The sequence below is a fragment of the Aethalodelphis obliquidens genome, unplaced genomic scaffold, assembly GCF_003676395.1.
Source record: "Aethalodelphis obliquidens isolate GAN/ISIS:26980383/991018 unplaced genomic scaffold, ASM367639v1 scaffold14, whole genome shotgun sequence".
Classification (NCBI taxonomy): Eukaryota; Metazoa; Chordata; class Mammalia; order Artiodactyla; family Delphinidae; genus Aethalodelphis; species Aethalodelphis obliquidens.
This window is the reverse complement of record NW_020837958.1, coordinates 36,123,489-36,142,573: the sequence shown is the minus strand read 5'-3', so window position 1 is coordinate 36,142,573 and position 19,085 is coordinate 36,123,489. Positions and strand designations below refer to the sequence as shown.

Here is a 19,085-nt window from a genome sequence, read left to right as displayed (position 1 = left end):
TCACTTGGGTTTTAACCTTGTGGCCCGTCCTAAGATGGCCAATTGACGTATGTGCACATAAGGGATAGCTCAAAACAGCCCTGGAGATGGGATAATGACCCCTTCACCATTCCCAAGACCCTGTGGTCCAAACAGCAGAAACACCTGCATGGGGATAAGAGCTGGACTAAGGCAGCATTAAGGCCAATTCTCTCACTTAGTTGTTCTACTCAGGTTCAAGTAATTATAAACCACATTCTCATAAAGACCACAGGAAAATGCAATAATCTCTCTCTAGAAACACTTGAAAACGTTCAGTCTCTTGAACTCTACAAACTACTGAATTCTTTAATAAGGTGGCATAAAACGTTGGCTGAAGTGTGGTCCTTTAGTCTTGGGTCACTTAACACTACACTTTTAATACTTAGTGCACTTCAGAACAAGGGCGAGAAAGGAAAGGTAATCAAAGTAATAGAGTGCGAAGTTCATTTTCCTTTGTTTGAGTTGTGTGTGTGTGTTCTTGAAGGAGCCTGCACACAAACTACCACAGCTCCAGGTAAGAGCTGCAGAGCAGCCCGGGCGCGTCCAGGGGCTCGCACAGAGCCTACTCCCAGGACCGCTCGGACTTCGGGCTCCTCGTCGCACACCACAGCTCCGCACTTCCCCAGACCCTCGGCTCCATGTTCCCCACCCCTAACTGCGCGCCCCAGCGGAGCCGGGAAGTAGGGCTAGCCACGACCGTCCGGAGGGCAGCCCCCAGCAGCCCAACTCGTCTGCGCCTTCAGAGGCCCCCGAACGCAAACACTCCCAGAGCTGGAACACCTCCGGGGCGAGGAGTGGTGAATAGCGGGAAAAGGGCTAGGACTGCAGCGGCAGGGCAGGGCGCGGCAGACGCAGAGCCGGAACCGGCGGCCCTCCTGCCCGCCACCCGGCCTGGAGCAAGGGCACTGGGACAAGCAAGCAACCTCCCGGCGAGAAGACGGGCAGGGAAAGCCGGGGCGGCGGCCCGGACGCACTTACCTCTGCGCTCCCCAGCCAGGCTGGGCGCTCGCACGGATGGGGGCTTGACTGCAGCCGCGCAGCCCGGAGGAGGAGCCGCTCCGGGAGAGAGGGCGGTCGTCGGGCGGGCATCCGCGCCCAGGGCTGCGGCCGGGCTGGAGGGAGAGGGAAGGGAGGGAGCACAGATTTGAGCGGAGGGGGGCGTGGAGGAGGTGTGCCTCCACCCGAGACAGAAAGGGTGGGCTGCTGGAGCCTGGCGGAGGGGTTGTGCTCGGAGGCTCTGGAGGGAACAAGAAAACCGCGCTGAGAGTGCGCAAAGGGGGAAGGGAGGGCGCTGGGGATGGGAAGACAGGGCGCGGGGGCAGGGTGAGGAGTTGGTCCTCAAACTGGACCGGCCCTCACCTCGGACCATCCGACCAAGAATTGTCTGGGTCTGGAGCAAAGCACAAGGGGGTCTGAAACTTTATGTCATTTTCTCATACACACGTGACCCCCCTGCAGTCCAGATGGTTTCAATCACTGGAGGAAAAAAGCGGCTCTGCTGGTATGCATGAAAAGCCGGAGCTGGGAGAGTCTGGGAAAAGCTGCCTGTACAGCCCGCCTGCCTTCAAACTAACCGATGAGCTCTTTCCGCTCTCCCAGCCCTAGGCTAGGGGAGCCCTGCAAAACCCAAAAAGACGCTAAAAGAAGCTACATTTGGTATTGCAGGAGTAGCGGAAGAACTCTGAAAGCACTAGGGTTCCAAGGCGTCTGGTCTGAACCGAAAGTTCTAAGGGCATTCTGAGAATTTGTTTTAAATACTCCATTAGCTTGCAAAACCAAAAACTGGAAAAGGGTGTCATTAAAGAAAAAGCAATGTAATACTAGCAGTGAGAATCTGTGATTTATTAGCGGAATTCTTAAAGAAATTGTTAACTCAGTATGACTATCCACTTGTAAAAGAATAATGCAAATCACTTAAAATCGAAACCCATACATACTTGGTGGGATGTTAGGAAGCCATGTAGCCCAATTTCTCATCCCATAAGTCACTATAAATAGAACTTAATGTTGAAATGCACAAAATTGACTTTCACAAACCTAGTTACATTTTGTAGGAGCAAACGTATATGAATGACCATACCTGATTCGGGAAGATCCCACATGCCTCAGAGCAACTAAGCCCGTGCACCACAACTACTGAGCCTGCGCTCTAGAGCCCGCGAGCCACAACTACGGAACCTGTGTGCTACAACTACTGAAGCCTGCCCACCCTAGACCCTGTGCTCCTCAACAAGAGAAGCCACTGCAATGAGAAGTCTGCGCACCACAACGAAGAGTAACCCCCACTTGCCACAGCTAGAGAAAGCCCGCACTGCCAAAAATAAATAAATAAATAAATATACTAAATAAATAAATAAAATTTGTTTTTTCAAAAAAAGAATGACCATAAACAGACTCTAAGGCCAAGACATGTTTCCAAAGCCCAAGCCAATTCAACTGTCACATACCCTAAAGAAGTACTTACTCAGTTGCAGGGCAAGCGTCAAAAATAATGGGGGGAAAAAAAATGGGGAGTTTAAGATATTGATACATCTTGAAGATAATTTAACTTGTTCTTGATCCAACAGAAAAAGTGGCAAGAACCAAACTGATAGTCTATTGTTCCTTTGCCAAAAAAGGATATTAACATGAATTACTAGTATTAATGCTTTATCTCAATAAAATTGGTGCCAGAGCATATGTTTGGCCTTTCTAGCAGAAGGCCTTACATAGTTGTCTATGTGTGAAAAATATGTCAGTCTTTGGTAAAGTGAATTGGTTCTACATAAGGAAAACCCAAGATTTTCATTTCTCTACTGGTAAACACAGGAGAAAACCTGAAACTAGGGAAATCAAAACAAACTTTACTCCAAACTCAAAAAGTTCACTGACATGCTTGAACCCTTCAGGAGACTTGGGCTATCTGGATGGACTGAGCCTTCTCCAGTCTTCTCCAATCTCAAATTAGGGTGGTTCTACCCTCCACAAGCAACAAGAGAAGTCATGTAGAAGAATCCTCAGGGAACACAAGCCACAAAACTTAACAATGCTCCAGGCAAATTCCACCTGCAGCTCCCAAGCTCTGTACAGAGGTACTTAAGTTTCCCACTTCCAAAACTATTAAAACTTCTATTAAAGTCTTGTTCTTCTTGTGCGTGACACCTGTAAAGAAAGCCAACTCACTGGAAAGCATCAAGATGTTCTCTCTTCAGACCCAGGATAGTAACGGTTTTCATCTCTGGCAGCTACTGCTGCTGCTGTCTCTTACATGTGCTAAAGAAAAGTAAGAGAGCAATAATGACATACAAATAGTTGTTCTTTTTGTTTGCCAATGCTTTGCAAACTATGCGTCAAACTTTTTTAATTCCTAAGAAAAACCTTAATTAGATATTCTCTTTCAGAAATAAAAGTAACATCCCTTAGCTTTTCTAAATATAGTCTTGAGTCTAAACTCCACTGATGTCAGTGTTAGTTCATCTTAATACTAGCCAAAGATTTATTAGAGACACTGACATCTGAAATGTTTTTAAAGCTATTTTAAATGGTATTAATTTAGTGATTTGCATTAACCTAATGTCCACATCACTTGACAAAAAAAGCCAACTATGTATAAGGTGCTAAGGGAGGTATAAGCTCTATGAGGACACGGACTAGGCCTATCTTGCTAAAAACTGTAGCCTATGTGCCTAACACAGTGCCCAGCATGAAAGAGGTGCACAATAAATATATGCTATTTGAATAAATGAAAGATAAATATAAACACTCCTCATAAGGTTACAATTCAGTAGAGGCATGTGACTTGTAAACAACAGAATGAAATAACATCTTTAGAAAGGATACCAGCAACAAAAAGAGAGGAAGGAATCATTAGCATTAGCTGGGTTTGGATTTTAATCACAATATATATTCAGAAATGTGCAGAGACTGCTGCAAATAAGAAGCGTTTATAAGAAGAATTTGGTGTATTTCGTGCCTAATTTAGGGATCTCAGAGATACACTTTCCCATGTCCCCATTATTCAGTCTCCTCAACACAGAGCCAAGACAAGATTTGAGCATAAACATCCTGGCTCTAATTTGGATAGTATGAATGCTGTTCCTTTCATCCTCTCTCATACATCTCCTCCACCCCCAAGCCATTTCCTCTGTACTGTCTTCTGTCAGTCTAATGAAAGTTTCCTAATCTTTAGAAGCAGTAGCTTTGGTTCTCTTTGTGTGGAGAAGTACAATACACTCTGATTACATGGTTATATTCCATACAGATGCCTGGCAACACATCTTATAGCTAAGGGTCTGTTTAATATTTTAACTTTGAAGGACTTATAATTCAACTATTTTGCCGTATACCAAAATAGCACTTGATGTCACAGAGATGGGCTTTACTTCCTTTTGCTATTTTAAACTCTGTGCTTGAGCATGGTGAGTAGTTTGGGTTTTCTGGTTCATGGATTTTGCTTTGGCATTTTTTTTTCCTTTGAGGAACAAAGGGCTTAAGATTTTCAAGGAAGTCTTTCAGGTGTACAGGTCCAGTACTCATGAAGCAGTTATTTCCTCCTAGGTACTCTGCCTATAATATTATATGTGGTCATTAAAAGGGCAATGGTGGCTTACTTATGCCACATGATCCAAATAACCAGGTTTCTCTAAGGCGGGCAACTGGAAAAGATGGTCGGCCCAGATGACCTTTAAGTTTTCTAGGTCATGCTCTTCCACATATCACTTCCTTTTTTCAAAAATTTTTGTTTTTAATAAAAATAGTATGTTTTGTTGAAACAGCTACACTTAAATGCTAAAGACTGAAATCATCCTAAAACATTTTTTAAAGAAAATAATTACTAATCACTAATCCATAACCTCAACAAGTACTATTTAATCCAATCCTGCTTTCCATTCTCCCTAAATGTAAGTAGAGCCTCATTTCTAAAGCACCCCATTATTTACCCTTGGAGTTTTTCCAAAAGCTTTAAGACTTTGGGCCAGTTTTGGCATAAAACAACCTCTGATCTGTAATCTCCAGGGCCCAGCACACCTCAGAAATAGCTATCAAGAGTGCAAAGGGATGACCTTGTCACTCCCTTTGGCTTTTTACTTTCCTCTTTTCCAAGCCCCTCAAAAGGCGAATGGGGCTTACTTATATTCACACAGATGTTAACTAAGTCAGTAGTATGAATCCTAGCAACTAGTTTTTGCAGTCAGTAAAGCGTAATAGTGTGTACTAGATTACTAATTCCTACATCTCCTAACCCTTCAGAATCACATAAGAAGCTTGTCAGAAATACAGATTCTGGCTCCAGTCCCAGATCTACAGAATTAGAATCTCCAAATTTAAAAAACACTAGACTAAACTAATTCTAAGATCTTTGTCAGTTGTATGTATGGCAATTTTCCCTTAGAAGAAAGCCCCTCTATCACCATACATTCATAGAGGCTTTCCTAAAGGAATCAAGCAAGATATCATATGAATTGAAATAGAATATAGTTCTTTCCTTCACAGTAAGCAACATACTGGAGCACAGTTACCTTTACAGCCTAACTTTGAAAAAAAAAAAAATCCTTAAACTGAATGCTTTAAAAAGTTATTCCTACTACACATTGTTTACAAAAGTTTAAGAAGATTTTGAAATTGAGGAATTGATTGTAGGGGGAAGAATTACAGAACCCAAAATTGTGTACAAAAATTTTTAACATTGTGACTTAAGAAAACACATTAAAATATATATATAGGGTTTCCCTGGTGGCACAGTGGTTGAGAGTCCGCCTGCCGATGCAGGGGACACAGGTTCGTGCCCTGGTCCGGGAAGATCCCACATGCCGCGGAGCAGCTGGGCCTGTGAGCCATGGCTGCTGAGCCTGCACATCTGGAGCCTGTGCTCCACAACGGGAGAGGCCACAACAGTGAGAGGCCCGCATACCGCAAAAAAAAAAAAAATTATATATATATATATATATATATATATATATATATATATGTAAGATATATACCTGGTTTAAAAACTTCAAAAACAGTATAAAAGAAAATATTAAAAAGTCTTCCTTCCCACTCTTGTCCTCCAGTTCCTCTCTCTTCAGGCAATCACTGGAGTTTCTTGTATATTTTTTCAGAAATTTTCAAAGGGAATGCAAAATTATTTATGTGTGCATAATACATTTTTGAGAGGAGAGGTCCATATACTGTAACAGATTTTCAAAGAGGTTCATAATCTCAAAAAAGGTAAAAATCACCAGCAAGGCTAAGGGTTCAAGTTCTACCCCAGTGTATTGGTAGGATTAGCAGGATTCAACTTTCAGTTTGCTTGTGAATATTACTATGCACAATTCCAGACTACAAAATAGCTCAGCAAGCAATGTTGGTTAACGTACAGATATGGTTCAAAAATACCACATCTGTTTGTAAATAACCTCCTAATTTTATGTTTTTCTCAAACAATCCCTCCAATAAATAGTTCCTCCTGTTGACTGACTGACAATGAAAATCTGTAAGAAATTTCTGGCATATACATACACAAAGACAGTAGATATTTTTCTCTCACAACCTGAAATTTTTCTATTGGGATAAAATAAAGATTTTATTTATATCTACACAGAATTTAAAGGGGAAAATTAACAGTATTGCTGGTAGATATAATTAACATATGTTTGGGGTTATTAATAAAGATCTTAAGAACCTATCCTTTAAGATACAAATTAATTTTGTCAAGATAGTAAATCTCCTTTGGATTTCAGTGATTATTACTTTCTTAAGTGTTTTAACTGGGATTTTAACATAAAATTACAAATAAGTTATTAGTTTGTTAAAGTATTTAAGGGATAATGGAACTGAACTACTTCACTTATCTCCTTTTTCATAGTAGAATCTATTTTCCTTGCCTAAATAGTGCCTTTCACTCTCCCCTTCCAAAGTACATGAAAGATATAGTACCTAAGAGCAAGGTTTTTTTTCTATAATCAGTTTACAAAAAGGTTCGGTCAGACCTAAGTTCATTTCTTTTCTTGTTCTATAATGTTGTTTGGGGTTTTATTCCAAATACTAGGCTATTTAGTATTTATTTAAAGAAAGTATTAGGATAGCTTGACTGATGATGCTGGGTGGGCTGAACCTGACAGAGAATAAGATGAGATGCCAGGTGCTCATTAGATGGATTAGAGACAAGAACAAGCTCAGAAAGGCTGGCTTAGTCAGCCTTATATCGAAGAAATATCTCTACATTAAAGAATGACTTGCCCTTGTCACTAAGTTCACTGAATTTTGCCCAACAAGCATCCCCGAAATAAGAATTATAAGAATGTAATATCTTCTAGTCCATATTACTTGCAAAAAAAGAACCTATAATAAATAAGAAAAAATGATTATATAAATATAGCGATTTATTCACTCAACAAGTGTTTATTAAACACCTGCAATAAACTGATTTTGATCACGGGGAATAAAAGAGAAATAAATTCTACAAGCAAGTTTATAATCTATATATAAACAACTAGTCAGAATAAAATAAGTGGTATAAAAGAGACAATGAGGAGGAAATATAGAAATTTGCAGAAGTAGTAGAGATTCTTACTGAAAACTGAGGGAGAGAGGGCTGGAACTGAACCTTAAATGATTGTTAGAATTTCCATTTCAATAAATAGAAAAGAAGGGAAGATAATTCAAAACCAAAGGAATTGCCTGAGCTGTGAAATAGTAGCTTTAGGAACAATGACCGGTCCTCATTTGACTACGGTAACACAGACTAAAAATGTAGATTCAGTGGAAAACAGTTTGGCAGTTCCTCAGAAAGTTAAACACAGAATTACCATATGACCCAGCAATTCCACTCCTAGGTATATACCCCAAAGATTAAAAACAGATGTTCAAATTAATACTTGTACACGAATGTTCACAGCAGCACTATTCATAATAACCAAAAGGTAGAAATAACCCAACTGTCCATCAACAAATGAATGGACAAACAAAATGTAGTATATTCATATAATGGAATATTATTTGGCCACAGAAAGGAATGAGGTATTAATACATGCTACAATGTGGATGAACATTTAAAACACCATATAAGTGAAAGAAGCCAGACACAAAGGTCACTATATTGTATGATTTCTCTGAACTATCCAAAACAGGTAAATGTATAGAGACACAAAGAAAACTAGAAGTGATGGTTGCACAACACTGTGAATGTAATTAATGCCACTGAATTGCACATTTTAAAATGATTAACTTTTATGTTGTATGAATTCCACCTCAATTTTTTTTTTAAATGGTAGATTAAAGGTCGGTGGTACAAACTACTAGTGCTTACTAATATTCTTCCCAATCCCCAGAAGTTTATATCATCCAGTCACCCTACAGTTACGCAGGGCCATGGGGCTGTTTTAGCAAACAGGCTGTGAGCAGAAGCAACACATGTCACTTCCTGGCCAAAGTACTGAAGAATGGGTAAGAGAAGAGAGGCCATGCCTGTCTCCCCTGCAAAGCCCGGTGAGACAATGGAGAAGACTGTGTCCCTGAATAAATGAGGGCCTCCCTATTGGCCCACGCTGGACTTGTCGTATGAGTAAGAAATATGCTTTTGCTATCTTAAATCACTGAAATTTTAGGGGTTGTTACTGCAGTGTAAACTAATCCTACTCTGACTAATAGAGGGTCAGATCCAGGAAGACCATGAGAACAATATTAAGAAATTTTAATCTTATTCTGAAGGGCGTAGAGAAACAATATTTTTGAGGAGAAAAGTGACATGATGTGTACTTGAGGAAAATAATTCTGGATGCAATGTGCTGAGTAAAGTATGAACAAAAGCAATCCTCAACCTCTGGTGCACATCAGAAATCACCTGAGGAGAACTATAGTCATCTTCTAATTTCTTTATATTTCTGTAAAGAATAAAATATTTGTCCTCTGGGGAAAAAAATCATCCGAGGAGGTTTTCAAAATGCAATGCTCTGGTCCAGGGTGTCTCTAGATATTCTGAACCAGAATCTCTAGAGGTAGGGTCTAGGCACCTATAACTGAAAAAAACTCTATGGGAAATTCTAGACTACAGGTTAGAGTCAAGGAGGAGATGTCTAATCCTAAAATGACCAAGTTTACACGTTTAGTGATTTCAAATAAACAGTATAACAAAATAATTATTTTCTTGACAAATGGAATGATAAATGTTTAGGGAGTTTCTGTTAAAATACTAAGTTATTGAAAGGTTATTCACATTAACATTTGTATATTGCTACTAAGAGCTGAATAAAGAATGTTCATTTGGTATGCAGGGATTTAAGCTTTCGGGGCTTTTTGTTTAGTTTAGTTTTGGTTTGATTTTTCTTTTTAAAACCATGCCACAATGCCAAATCTTACATTTTTTTCTTTTTCCTGTTGAACTGATGCTACATTAAGATATAGGCACAAACATCTCCTAAGTGTTTTAAATCCATCCAATTGTTTGAGAAGGCATACGTGCTGGGCCAAAGAAGCCAAAACATTAGAGCTAGGAATTTTGATGAAGATAATAATTGCTTACAGACCAGCTTGTTTTAACTTGCTGAACAAAGAACACAATTTTATACCACATTTTCATCACAGGCTTTTTCTCTGCATAATCACTACTATACATAATGAGCACTTTGAAAAGGGAGATTATTTACAGGTTAAAGAGTAAGGAAGTTATCAGTTAGATTCCACCATCTTCAAAATTTCACTTACTCAAATTTTACATTAATTAAAAAAACTTTTTTTGCTGGCCTAAGCACTGTTTTGAATATTTATAACCCATTTGTTTAGTGTGCACAGCAAAAATCTAGGAACAAAGACACTGTTAATTTCCAGTTAATTTCCCTGAAGGTTCTATAACCTTGGATAGGTCAATAATTTCTTTGTGCCTTAGTTCTTTTCTAGGACATTGCTATATAGCAATACAGTTCCATCTTTCTCACATCTGAAAGCTGTATTCAGGCTCTGTGCCTATGTCAGGAGTTATGCCCTCACTCCTTCTCCCATTCAGTTACTTCCATCACTTGCAGACCCCGTAATTCAATACTCAACCAATATTTATTAAGGGCTTAATCCAGGACAGGCAATGCAGTGAGGGTGGGGATGAGTTCAGTCCACAAAGAACAGTGATGCTAGTTTCCTGACTAATAGAATGGATGTCTCAGTCATTTTGCTTGTTTCATCCTGATTCTGGATTTCCTATTCTTTACTTCCTCTGGAATATGTAGCTGGAAGTCCTAAAAATCAAGGTAGTATAAATTCTGAGTATCGGGTTAAGGCAGTCACTCGGTGATCAGATGGTTATAGGGCCACACAGTCCGGAAGTCAATATGGTTTCAAGACACAGATTAAGAAGTCACGGAAGGGACCAAAGCCACCAATTCACAAGGCCAAGATAACTCTTTCTTTGTGGTACCAGTGATGACCCTAGGTTTGCTTAATCTTTTGCCCTTACAACTCCAGCCTCTAAGGCAGAACTCTGTGGACCTCAGCAAGCTATGTAGATTTCTGATTCCCTTAAAGCAGGGAGCCATTCATCTCAGCACCTAAGCCTTCAGTATCAGTGTGCGAAAGCAGGGTCATGACTTCCAACTAAGTCTGAAATCTTGTAAATGACAGAGAGAAAGGAGGGTGGGAAGTGAGAGACCTATGTCGTCCAGATGTATAAGGGGTCAGATTCTAATGGTAGACCTTAAGTTTGAGACTCCAGACCCTGGACATGTGCTCATTATTCCCCATCTACCCATGCCACTGGTGTTTGTATGTCAATCTCTTATACTCTGTCTTTGATCTGTTGCTTGCCCTGAGCCTTGCCATTCAGAGGCTATCTGATTCTGATCCATGGCCTTGTTCTGATCTTGGATCATGGATATGCCCAATCTCAAACACTTATCTGGCTCTGGATCCCTAGCCCAGGCCTGATCACAAACTTTATTCTCTTGCCACCTATGCTCATGCCACTTATTTCAGTCTCACCACAGTTTCTTGTCCTCCTTCCGCATACATTGTTGCCTATAGTTTGGGGCTGGCTAGAATTTTAGAATCCTTTCTAGCTCATTCTGGCAGGACAAAGGAGGTAAGTAATAATTAGTTTATTTAACAACAGTGTACAGAGAAGACCTAAATTTGCTCACATTTAACTGTAGTATGTACATCAAGTAATTATACCTTTCTGTATCTCAAATTTCTCTCTTTAAATTAATACATTTACCATCACATTCCCTCAAAGATATATTTATACTTAATTAAAATAACATGTCTTCTGAGGTTATAATAAAGCTATATATAGTATGCTCTTGCATTCCTAACTGTAAAATGAGTATTAAGAACATTTAGAAACAAATTGGCTCCCTAAAAGGAATAAAAATTTTGAGTAATTTATTTTAAATATAGTACAGCCCACTTAACAAAATATTTCTGAAATGTTACATAAAAAGAAAAATATTATAAATGAATTAAGTAGAACATATTATTCAGAAGAAATTCAATGGTGGGTTCTTTTTCTTAGTGAGGAAAGATTTTGGAAATGTTATCAGTTGTCCCATAATTTAATAAGTTTTACATATTCAGATATAATTGCATTGAGTTTTCTGAAAGAGATTTATCTTAACAATCTTAGGGGAAAGGAATATTCTAAGTACATTTTATTGGGTTAACTCAGTTAAAGGCTTTGATTTTCCTAGCAGGGAATTACTAAAACAGACGCATTTTTCTTTTAAAGGCACAAGAATTCTCATTGTGCTAGTATAAAGAGTAGATTCTAAAGTGTTATATAAAGTATGCTTCTAAAATTTAAAAGAGTTAAAGGAGATTCCTCATCTCAATTCCTAGGAGATGCTGTATCTGGAAAGGGTAAACAGAAGCAAATAGTTTCCTGAAATTGTGCCAAGGCTACATGTCAACTGCCTGGCAGGAAATGCTTTTGGAGGGCCTAGATAAACAGACTATCATCTTTTTTTGGAAAAATCTTCTTCTTTGACTTCTTACAAAGCAAATGTACTGAGTCTAACTAGCATCATGAACACAATAAGCAGAAAAGGGCACAGAGGATTTTTAAATGATGGTATCTTTAGAATCTCTAACAAGTGATCTGTCCTTCACTTTTAACATACATGGACCTCACTGCTCAACAAGCATATACTCAGTACATGGTTGTTGAAATTTGCTGGTAAATTAAATCTTATCTTTCTACTAATTTTCATCATGATTTTGGTGAAGCTTTATCTTACAAGAAATTTTCATTTAGCAGCAGCTGTAAATACTTTAGCATTATACAATGATAAGATTTTCTTGCATTTATATAGCAATTAATTTTTCAAAATATTTTACATCCATTATCTTCATTTTTGTTCTAACATTTTATTTTACAAGTGCTAGCATTGATGCTAAGCTAGCATCTAACTAACATCTCGTGAGATGTCAGTACAAAAATTAAATCAAAGATTAAGTTAGAGGACCAGACCTAACCTATTTGTCTGAAATATTTTCTAGTACATTTCCTTCTGTCCCCACTATGTACCAGATAATGGATCCAAAAATCCTACTGTCATATCTACTAAAATAAACCTTTGACCTTACCTCACTTTCTTAAACTGCAAAAAGCATGATGAGGATCTAGGTGTTGACTCAGAACACCTACTATCAGCTAGAGGAACGTCCTGCCTTGTATACAGCCTAGCCAGCTTTTTTGTACCTCCTCTCTCCACCAGCCTACCTGTTCTGTTCTGCTACAATCCCATCACCAATATTCTCTTCCCCTTTTCTCACACTGAAAGCATCCTATGCCCCACTCATCTTATGCCAAATCTTACCCAGTCCACAACCCAGAGCAAAATTTCCCTGGCCCAAGTAACAAAGTAATATGAAATGTGGCATACCTCTCCACCTGCCTGCCTTATCCTGTAGTCAGGGCGCCTCAGATAACAATTTGAGCCACTGCAACTATGAGGTCCTTCTCCATATTCCACAGCCACCAGCCATTACTTCCAATATCCACCCAATCTGCTCCTTCCCTCCCAAACAGAACATCTTTACCTTAGTTACTATTGGGCCTCATGGGAAAAAACAAGACAAAACAAAACTTTGTGTGTAGACCATTTTATGCACTCTCCACAAAATGTGAAGGGGATGGTACGTGACTGGACAAAAGAGTCACAAAACTGAAAGATACAAATATTTGAGTGTAAATAGTACATTTTAAATGATATAGTCACCCTATTATTTCTTTAAAATCTTAATTTATTTCTATTATTTCTTAAAATAGAGTATACCTATAATTATAATTAGGTAAACTTAGTACAGACCAGGAAATATAAGTAAAATTTTCTCTAGGACTGGTATAAAACTAACCCTAGAAATTTGGTTTCCTACTCCACTTGTTAGAGCTTCTGGGAATGGAAATAGATCCAAACATCAATACAGAACAGAGGCTTAATAAATGACCACTGAACAAATAAAGAAATATTGATGGAAAGAATAAACATAAATTTCATCCTAAAGAATATGTAAAAGTAAATCTTAAGAGAGTTAAGAGTTATTAGGAGTTTGGGATTAACATAAACACACTACTACATATAAAATAGATAACTGGGACTTGCCTGGTGGCACAGTGGATAAGACTCTACACTTCCAATGCAGGGGGCCCGAGTTCGATCCCTGGTCAGGGAACCACATCCCACATGCATGCCGCAACTCAGAGTTCTCATGCCACAACTAAGGAGCCCCCGTGACGTGACTAAGGAGCCCACCTGCCACAACTAGGAGCTGCTGCAACCAAATAAATAAATAACTATATTTTTTAAAAATAGATAACCGGGCTTCCCTGGTGGTGCAGTGGTTGAGAGTCCGCCTGCCGATGCAGGGGACACGGGTTCGTGCCCCGGTCCGGGAAGATCCCACATGCCGCGGAGCGGCTGGGCCCATGCGCCATGGCTGCTGAGCCTGTGTGTCCAGAGCCTGTACTCCGCAACGGGACAGGCCACAACAGTGAGAGGCCCGTGTACTGCAAAAACCAAACAAACAAACAAAAAATAGATAACCAACAAGGACCTACTATATAGCACAGGGAACTACACTTAATATTTTTTAATAATCTATAAGGGAAAAGAATCTCAAAAAAATAGATATATATGTATGTATAACTGAATCACTTTTCTGTATATCTGAAACTAACACAACCTTGTAAATCAACTATACTTCAATTAAAAAAAGAGAGAGAGTTAAAAGAGTTATATTTTAAAAGGTTAGGAGGGTTATAAAATTGGAAGGGAACAGGAAGATCAATATATTAATTTTTAAAAAGCAGCTGGGTCTGTCAATATATACTGTGTCAGTTTTTAGGACATTAAAACTCCACATTGGCATGTATTTTTCATTTGCCCCAAATGCAAAGAATATTTCCCTTTCATGGGATTTTTTCCATGATGCACTTTTTTTCTGGAATCATACCTAGATTTCCAGCCTGGTGCAGGTACCTCTCAAGGTCGCCAAACTGGAAGTAACCTCTGCCACTCTCAACTCCCCAGACATTGTTCTATGCTACTTATCAAGTTCCACTGTACATCACGGTTACTCAGTCCTCATGTTTACATAGTACGTACCTCCACTCTTAGATTATAAACTTCTCAAAAACAATGACTTTCTTACTCATTTCTTCTTCTCCTCACAGCAAACTATAAATGTCTATTCAATGTATTTAGAAAGGGCTTACAATTCTTTAAATTACTGTTATCAACATTCATCCAATAAAAGACTAGGAAAAAAAAAAAAAAAACCTCCACATTGGGAACACTTCCAGAATGATGGACTGAGGAGATTGACAAATCATCTATCCAAAAAGTCACATTAAAATAATACAAAATTATCAAAACAATCATTTCAAGATTTTGGGGGGGAAATTAACCAGAGGTACACAACAAATTGAAAAGCATTATTTAAAAGAACAACAACAACCGAACCTCTGTTAAGAAAAGTAGGGATCTGGGGCATCAGAGGCTTTTCTCATTCCCTATTCCCTACCCCCAACTCCAACATGATGATTCTATCAGGACAGGACAAGCCATGAAAACCAGCAGCTCTGCTGCTTGGAGGGTGATGGCTTAATTTGGTGTCCAGAGTATTGTTGGAAACAAATGATCTTAGAAAATAAGTGGTAAATGATCACCAAAAATTAATATTACAGCTGGCTGAGACTGCAGCACTGGTTGGGGCAAGCAATAGAGCAGCCAGAAATTTAAGTGAGACCCAGGGAACAGTCGTAGTAGACCTTGATAAGCTCTCACATATCCGTGGTGGTCTGGAAGGTGTGCCCATGTCCAAGGTTATGCACTGGCTGAATGTGAGGCCTTGCATATACAGAAAATAAAAGTCACAGCAGACTTGACTGAACTTTACATGTGTTGCTCAAGTCATACACAGATACTCAGCAAAGGGTAAAGCCAAACTAGGCTCAAGATATTTAAGTACAACCTGTTACCAATCATTAGCTGACCACTAAACTATGCTGACAATCCCTAGGAAGTCAGGCTTAAAAATAAAAACAAGAATTAAAAGAAAAAAAAAAACTGAGGAGACACATCAGTGGCCACACATTGCAGGGGAAACAGACTCTACATACTTAGTCCAGGCAAGTTACCAAACAGCCAACAAACAACAGTAGCAGCAACAACCCCTGGTGAGGGGGAAGATCAGAATCGAGAGTTGCTATATTATCTAAAACAGAGGTCAGAAAACTATAGTCCACAGCCCAATTATGGCCCATTGCCTGTTTTTTTTACATAAAGGTTTTTTTGGAAGACATCTATGCTCATTCATTTACATATTGCCTATGTCTGCTTTCCCACTACAACAGCAGAGTTAGTTAGTTACAACAGAGACCACATAGCTTGCAAAGCCTAAAATATTTACTGTATGGTCCTTTATAGAAAACATTTGTTGGTCCCTGATCTAAGATGTTCAGTTTTCAACAAAAAATTATGAGACATACAAATAAATAGGAAAAGGAGGCCTATATACAGAAAGAGGACACACTTAATAGAAACTGGCTCTGAGGGGGCCTAAATGTTAGACTTAACAAAGATTTCAAGGCAGCTGTTATAAATATGTTCAAAGAACTGAAAAAATAGACAAGTTTTTTAATTAAAGTATGACAACAACTCAATAGAGAATATCAATCAAAAGATAGAGATTATAAAACAAAACAAATGCCAGAGTTGAAAAGATATGAAATGAAAATTCACCAAGGGATTCAACAGCAGATTTGAGATTGCAGAAAAAAAGAATTAGTGACCTTGAAGATATATCAATAGAGATTATCCAATCTAAAGAAAAGAAAGGAAAAACGATGAAGAAAAATAAACACATACTAACATATGTGTAAGGGGAGCCCCAGAAGGAGGAGAGAGAGAGAGAAGGGCAGGAAAAAAAGGCCCAAAACTTCCCAAATATGAGGAAAAACAATCTACCCATTCAAGAAGTGTAATGAACTCCAAGTGCAATGAACACAAGAATCCACAAAAAACCTACTAGTACCAGCAAATGAATTCAGCAAGGTCACAGGACACAATATCAATATGTAAAAATCAACTATATTTCTATATACTAGTACATAATCTGCAAATAAAATCAGGAAAACAATTCTATTCCCAATGACATAAAAAAATAAGTATTTAATACATTTGTTAAAAAAAGTGCAAGAGTACAGTAATAGCTATACAACATTGCTGAGAAAAACCTAAAAAAAAAAACCTGAAATACACAGATGTTCCGTTTTCATGAATTCAAAAACCTAATGTTAAGATTACAATTCTTCCTAAATTGATGTATAGCTTCAGTACAATCTCTATCAAAATCCTAATAATTATGCATAAGCTGATAAGCTGAATTTAAATTTTATGGAAATACAAATGACCTAGAATACCAAAACAATTTTGAAAATTAAGAACATAGTTGATGGATTCATAGCTGCCAATTTCCAAACTTACTAGAAAGCTATAATAATCAAGACAGTGTGATACTGACATAAGGACAAACACAGATCAATGGAACAGAATTAAAAATCCAAAAGCTGATCCTTATATTTAATTTGTTAAATAATTGATATTTAACAAAAGTGCCAAAGCAATTTAATGAGAAAAGGATAGTCTTTTCAAAAAATGGTACTAAGATAATTGGATATCTGCATGTAAAGAGAAGAATAAAGACCCTTACCTCATAACACATACAAATGAATGCAAAATGGCATAAACCTAAATGTAAAAACTAAAATATAAAGCTTTTAGAAGAAAACATAGGGAAAAAATTTTCAAGACCTTGGGTTAGGGAAAGATATATTTAGATATGACACCAAAAATATTGTACAATCCATAAAAGAAAAAAATTAATAAGTTGGACTTCCATCAAAATTTAAGATGTTTGTGCTTCAAAAGACACTATTGTGAAAATGAAAGCCATGACACAGACTGGGAGAAAATACTTATAAATCATATGACTGATAAAGAATTCTTGTTAAAAATAAGAACTCTTGGGCTTCCCTGGTGGTGCAGTGGTTGAGAGTCCGCCTGCCGATGCAGGGGACACGGGTTCGTGCCTGGGTCTGGGAAGATCCCACATGCCGCGGAGCGGCTGGGCCCGTGAGCCATGGCCGCTGAGCCTGCACGTCCGGAGCCTGTGCTCCGCAACGGGAGAGGCCACAACAGTGAGAGGCCCACGTACTGAAAAATAAAAAAAAAATAAGAACTCTTATAACTCAATTAAAAAAAAAAATTTAAAAATGGAGAAGATTTGAATAGACATTTCATGAAAGAAGAAACAGGAATAGCTAATAACTGCAAGAAAACATGTTCAACATCATTAGCCATTAAGGAAATGAAAATTAAAATCACAATGAGATACTACTTCACACCCATTAGAATGACTATAATCAAAAAGACAATAACAGGGACTTCCCTGGTGGTCCAGTGGTTAAGAATCTGCCTTCCAATGCAAGGAACACAGGTTCAATCCCTGGTTGGGGAACTAAGATCCCACATGCCGTTGGGCAACTAAGCTAACGCTCCACAACTACTGAGCCCATGCACTGCAACTACTGAGCCTGTGCACTCTGGAGCCCATGCGTCACAACTAGAGAGCCCACATGCTGCAACTACTGAGGCTGCATGCCACAAGTAGAGAGCCTGTGAGCCGCAACTACTGAACCACATACTGCAACGAGAGATCCCGCATGCCACAACTAAGACCCGACGCAGCCAAATTAAAAAAAAAAAAGACAATAACAAGCACTGAGGAGGATGTAGAAAAATTGGAACCTTCATACATTGCTTGTGGAAATGTAAAATGGTACAGCCACTCTGGAAAACAGTATGGCAGTCTCTTAAAATGTTAAACATAAATTTACTGTAGCACCCAGCAATTTAACTCCTAAGTATCTCCCCAAGAGAAATGAAAACCTGTATCCACACAAAGTCTTATACCCAATCTTTTATAGCAGCCTTATTCATAACAGCCCCAAGCTGGAACAACTGGTAAATGGATAAACAAAATGTAGTATATTAATATAGTGATGCAATATTATTCAGCCATAAAAAGGAATGAAGTACTGATACATGCTACAATATGGATGAACCTCAAAAACATCATGCTAAGTGAAAGAAGCCAGACAAAAAGGTCACATATTATATGATGCATTTATAGGAACTGGACAGAAAAGGCAAATTTATAGAAATGGCAAGCAAAATAGTGTTCGTCTGGGTCTAGGGGTGGGAGCTAAGACTGACTGCACATGGTGGACACTAGGGTTCTTTTTTAGGTCATGAAAATGTTCCAAGACTTGATTGTGGTGATGATTGCATAAATTAACTAAAATTAAAATAAATTAACTGAATTGTATACTTCGATCAGGTGAATTTTATATATAAATTATGCCTCAAAGTAGTTTTTAAAAAACTCTACATGGATTCCAACTATTTATATCTTCCAAAATTACTATTCCTTTAATCTCTGATGTTTTTAAAATGACAAAACTTTTCACTAATCATTCCTGCTCTGCAATCAATTTTTTAACTTCCAGTCAATTTTTAACATTTTGTGAAAGCTAATTCTCAGAAGTTGGATTCATT

At 38.4% G+C, this 19,085-nt stretch overlaps 1 protein-coding gene across 6 annotated transcripts in view; it reads right to left on the bottom strand.

The window, feature by feature from the left end:
* DENND2B (DENN domain containing 2B) overlaps nucleotides 1-19,085 on the bottom strand; it is a 174,555-nt gene that overhangs the window by 152,567 nt on the left and 2,903 nt on the right. For 5 of the 6 annotated variants that reach the window (XR_003434544.1, XM_027115444.1, XM_027115451.1 and 2 more), the window contains exons 3-4: nucleotides 3,184-3,273; nucleotides 1,000-1,133 (exon numbers count right to left, since the gene is read on the bottom strand). The gene's annotated coding sequence lies outside the window, so the exon portion shown is untranslated. The remainder of the gene's footprint in view (nucleotides 1-999; nucleotides 1,134-3,183; nucleotides 3,274-19,085) is intronic. The other variant, XM_027115446.1, reaches the window with a different exon arrangement.